The sequence below is a fragment of the Larus michahellis genome, chromosome 3 (assembly GCF_964199755.1).
Source record: "Larus michahellis chromosome 3, bLarMic1.1, whole genome shotgun sequence".
In the NCBI taxonomy this organism is placed as follows: Eukaryota; Metazoa; Chordata; class Aves; order Charadriiformes; family Laridae; genus Larus; species Larus michahellis.
Genome location: NC_133898.1, coordinates 75,614,403 through 75,620,402, shown reverse-complemented (window position 1 = coordinate 75,620,402; position 6,000 = coordinate 75,614,403).

Below are 6,000 nucleotides of genomic sequence, written 5' to 3'. Positions count from 1 at the left end.
ATGCAATGTTTCTGGTGCTGAATTATGTTTTAGGTCTTTCGGTACTGCTGTAATAGCCTGGAAGCTCCAAGTCAGCAATTGCCATGTCTGGAGGCACCTCATTTTCTGAGAAGTCCCTTAATTGCTTCCTGCTGTGACTGTGTAGGAGCATGCTGCTCTTGAGAGCATGAAGCTGCTTGGTGCCTCAGTCTGTGGAGCCTGTGAGAGGAAAGCATCCTTCTAAGCTAGAACTGGAATTTGAATAAGTCCTTTCTGTGATGATCATCAGTGTGGCCACATTTGAGTAGCACTGCAGTGTTAGGATCCTTTCAGGGATTTGATCCACAAAGCTCATCGTTATCCTGCTTTCCTGAATATTTTTAGTGTCTTCAAAAAATAAGTCAGGCAACGATGCTATATTGTTTGTTCATTATTTCATTGTTTTTGTTTTCGCCCCTAAGTTGAAAACATTGGCAATCAGTTGTAGGTGTACGAGAATAAACCTTCCTTGGGACAATTTATAGAATAAGGCTTCTGCCTACTAGCCCCGCACCGTGGAGTTTTCAAGGGAGCCAGAAGTTGTTTCACACATTTTTAAGTGTATAGTATTGCCTTAAATATGTTTCCCTAGATTTCATGAATATTCAGAATACTTATCTGCAATATATACTCAATTCCCAGTTGCCTGTCCGATGTTAAATCTACACATAACCATCATCAGAGCAAAACACTTTTTAAAAAACTCGTGGTAAGTTGTTACAGCAGAGACCGGGAGTAGAAGTGAGCTGGTTTATGACGGTATATAACACCAGGGCTTCCAACACATAGGCCAGCACTTTTCAGACGCAGTCTGCAGGTCAAGCAGATTGCGTATCAAGGACTTCTACAATTTCACACTGACTTCTGCATTTCCATTTCAAAGGCTGGTAGAGCCCCTATTTGTTCTTGATGTAGAATTCCTACTTGAAATCAAATGGTATTGAGGGCTGGGAACAAAGTTGAGTAAGTAACAAAGATCTATTTATGTCCGATGAAAAGAGAAAAAATTGTGCAGGTGCGTCAGTATCACTTGACTCTACATGAATTCATAAAATGATCTGCGCTTTACGTGGCAGTTTTATGAAGTAATCCAAAGAGATTTTACTTTGGATTTAGAATTTTACTTGCAGTTTATAATGTGTGTTTCCTTTTCCTGTACCTAAGATTAGCCCTCATTTTCTGGCTCATTTGGCTAATCAGCGTGATCTCCTTCTATCAGTAAACATTTTCGGCAGTTTCTTCTACACTTATCAGCTTAACTGGCTTCATACCTGTGACTGCTTTCCAGGTTTCAGAGAAGGAATTTACCCAGAGGAGTATAAACAGTGACTAAAGAAGTTCATCTGAAATGTAGTAATCATTAACTAGTGTGCAATGGGTGGCAAAAGGAGTTCCGAGGCTCACATAGATTGTATCAGCTTGTGCTGTGCTCATCTGAAATTGTCAGAAATAAATATACTTTCTACAATAGCATGTTATGAATACTTACCCTGTGTTTAAGAGTATTTTTGAAAAATATGTTAAGAAAAGCAAATTGTCAGTGTTCTGGATTCAAAGTTTCCAAAAATGTAAAAGCAGCTTTTGCACAGTGTGTTGTGAAAGTCTTTGGATTTCTACCTTGTATCTTGCAGTTAATCAAATTAAAAAAAAATAAAATAAAATAAAATAAAATAAAATAAAATATGCTACTCTGATGATCCAAATTTCCTCAAATTTCATTTTTGAAGTATTATTAATGTAATATTTTTATTTCTCATTCAGTGGAGACAATGAGCTTCTGATAATTGAGTACACAAAGAAAGACAGTTCTTGCGTACAAGTTCTTGCTTACTGCTTGGAAAATGTGCGTGTTGGCAGTCAACTTTTCTCTTCCAAACTTACTATTTCACACCTCTTTCTTTTTTTTTTTTTTAGTATGTTCCAAAAATACAAAATTGAAAAAGATCAATATTTTCACAGGATCATAAAACTACATCGGCAAATTGTTGGGATGAGAACATTGTATTGATGACACAATTAATTCCTGACATAGAGCGTCAAGATGTGTATATATAAATATCTCAAACATATATAAATATGTATCAAAACTTTTATATATATATATGCGTGTATATATATGTGTGTGTGTGTATATATATATCTAATCTTTACTTCCTGAAAGTGTGAGCTTCTGCACTGAAATTGAGACTTACTTAATGAAACAGTGGGGAAAAAAGGATACTTGCACGGTGAAAACCTCACTTTCTGCCTTCGTGGTTTGAGAGCTTGGTGGGGTGAAGAGAAGTCAGAATCTTGTTTCTTCCAGGGAAATTGTTTCTCTGTGCGGCGTTAAACTGCTAGTAGCAGCAATAGAATACCATCTCTCAGTCATTAGACACAGTTTCTTTGCCTTGTCGTTCTCTGCACGAAGGAGGGAGCTCAGGTTCCCCCGGGGGAGATGTCATTCCGCTCCTGGAATTTCTGGTCACGCTCAAAGAAAACCAGAATAAAATTGGGAAGTTTAACCACATGGTATAGGGCTTAAGCTCTGGTTCAAACAGAAGTCTGTTCGCATTCTGTAAATATTATCACTTTTATTTTTTTAATGATTTTTTTCTCAGGTTAACGAACTTTTCAATTCTTTTTGCAAAAGAACACAGCTTTCTCTACAGGAATAAAAGATGCATCTGTTTTCTTCCAGTTGTCCTCTGTCTTGCTAATTAAAGCAGTGGCTTGGAAAGCTAAACATACTGTTTTGAAGCTTACAGTCTCAGCAGGGCTTGCAGGCAAGTTTGCCACTTCTGGGGCAAGTGTTCTGATCACTAAAAAATTAGCAAAAACCTCAGCAGCCGCAGCAGCAGCATCACAAGTGGCCTCAGCTGGTAAGAAGCGCCTGGTGGGAAGCCCCATGGGGCAGCGTGTCCTGGGCTGCTCCGAAAAATACACGGTGAAACGGGGCCTCTGTAGGGAGGGAGGTGGGGGTGCCTCTGGGTTCTCAGGGTGCCCAGAGCAAGGATGGGAGGTGGGCAGTGGGCAGCTTGGCGTGGGGTGGTTCTGGGCATGCCAAGCATGGCAGGTGCTGCCTGAGCTTTGCAGGAGTTCACGCTTTTCCAGAGCTTGGGAATGACGAGGGAAGGCTGCTGGGACAGAAATCGGGACTTGTGTGCCTCAGTTCCACGTGTCTGCAGTAGGACCTAAATTCTGTATTCATTCTCATCCTCAATGCTTACACTAAATCACCTTTAAAAAGCACTTACTCGTATAAGGGCACTTCTTTTTTCTTAGGAGCTAACATCTAACTGGCTTTGCCTACAAATTTTTACTTATATTTTAGACAGAATAATTTGCAAGATATAACCCTGATTGACTGTGAGAACATTGAATTAATTCCTACATTCCTGTCTTCTGAAAATATTCTGTAAATATGGAATAGTCTGTGCTTATTGGTACCCATTTTGGTTTTTATTGTAATCAAGTGACGTGTAATCAGGGAAGTGGCTGCGTCACCATCCCTGGTGGTACTTAAAAGACATGTAGACGTCATTCTTAGGGACATGGTTTAGTGGTGGACTTGGCAGTGTTAGATTTACAGTTGGACTCTATGATCTTAAGGGTCTTTTCCAACCTAAATGATTCTACAATTCTATGACTCTAAGTTTACAAGACCTATGCTTATGGATAACATGCCAGTGTTAGTTTTAAGGGCAGGTAATTGAAAGTTGTTTCTTCTGAATGCAGCCTCAGAAAGTTGTAGAGCTGCTGTGTTTTATTATTCAAAGCTGTCATGTAAAAGTTAACCCTTAGTTGAATGCTCAATACATTACAACTATTTTTTCTCACTTTATTGAATGGATCTTATTTTGTATGCTTTTAGGATGCTTTTGATATAGAGTCGTTTGTATTAAAGTTTAATAGCTGAGTGATATTGTTATCTCTTATGCCATGTTTTCCCTCATGCACCATTCATGTTTGCTGAAAAGCGCTAGAAATAGCTAGTGAGCGCTTCCCAGCCTGAATTGTGGAGTCAGGGATTTTTAGGTTCTTTATGCCTCGTTTGTACTTGTCATTAAATTACTGATACGCTATGTAACTTGACTTCTTTTTTTTTCCAGTTCAATTAATTTTAAAATTTCTGAGAAATTAAATAAATGGATACAAATACATTTAAATTCAAAGCAGACTACTGGAACTGATGTTCTTTACTGCCTGGGAAAAGGACTCATGGATTATACCGAGAGATCCCTTTCTGGGAAAATCTTATAACAGAAGCAGCTAATTCCAGTAGATTAATTTTCCAGTTGTTTTCCTAAAGCTGTTCTTATGGGAACCCCTTAATTACTAGTATATTTTTAATCAATTTGTGCTTTTACCGGCAGTCAACCCTATTAATAACTTTTACTTGCTTTTATGTAAAATTTCTTGATGTTCAGTTCTTTGTAGACCCTTTCATGTCTACAACAGTTACTCCTGCACAATGCTGAAAGAAAGGAGCAGTTATGCTCCTCAAAAGATTCTGGCCAACATATATGCAGCTGTACAGCAAATGGCAACAGAATGGTGTAGGGAAAATGAAGGGGAAGCCTTAAAATGTTCACGTCCTTAAACACCCCCGAGATGCTACCAACAAACCCAAAGAGGGTGCCTTTGCCTTTCAGCCAGGAACATCTCACACACCCTGCCCTCGTCTTTCAGAAATCTTTAGAAATAGTGTATTTCAGGCCCATTCTCTCAGGTGACGTTAAATTTCTCTTGTCTGCAGCCCAAAAAAACATGAAGTGAGAGGACAGACGATCCTTTTTGTTTCAATGACAGTTATGTGGGGAGAAGACTTTAAAATGACCAACATAGGCTGTCTGCAGGTGAGTGAACACAGTCACTCATCTAAATATGAATTAGCTAGTCAATCTAAAAATTATTGTGTCTACAGGAAAAGGCTGCCCCCAAGCATTCTCCAATCTTGTGATGAATAAAAAAAATGAATTAAATGAATAATGTGATTAACAAATCTTACTCAAACATATGGAATAATAAATGAGAGCCTATAAATAATTTATTCTTGTTCTTTTTATGTGTAGGAAGTGGTAGAAAAAAAAGCGACTTATTTCCAAATATTAAACAATTTGTAGACCGACATAAATAAAGTGTTCATTTTGTTCTTCTGGAAAAAAAGTACTTTTGGTTAGACTTCAATGCTTATTTAAATATTGAAGGAGCTCAACTTAATTCACTATAACCAATGATATTGCCTAACTAAGGATAAAAATATTGCTCTGTGACAATTGCTTTATGCCTCCCATTACCAAATCCATTCAAATGCCAAGTGAAACTCTGAAATTATTTAAATGAGAAGATGAAAAAGCAAAATGAAATAAAACCTGAGGATATTCTGAGGACAGGATGGAAAAGGTGAGATTTCTTGAGGGGAAGGGAGCTCACATGTTTCCCTTTTGCTCTTCTGACATGGGCAAAGTAGCCAAATTTTCTGTCCCTTGGTTCAGCCACATGTGGACAACTCATCAATTTCTACGAGATTTCAAAGACTACCACAGTAAGTCAGTTGCTGTTTGTAAAGCCTGGACAAAAGGTATTAGAATTTATGTCAAAGCCATCAAACTCACTTTTTCTAAACATTCAAAGCACAATGATTATTGCACATCTGATTTTCTGTTTAGTAATAAAGAAAATGTTTCACATCGATAAAGGTGCAACATTATCTTCAACTGGGTAGTAATTTGGGGGATTTACCTACTCTATTTTTCTTGTGCAGGTTTCTATTTTGGAGTTGACTTTGCTGGGTAGTACTTACTGTGTGCAGATTTATTGGATTCAGTGAGATTTCCTATCAGAGGAATTAGCAGATGGTGTCAATACGTATTCTGAAAATGTGTTTTATTTCTTTTCTAATGTATTAGCCGTTGCAAGACACCCTGAAGAAATTTAAAGACTGTTTTGTGAAAGGCTACCTTACTTTCACACTATGTGACTCTGCGTTTTGAAAACCTG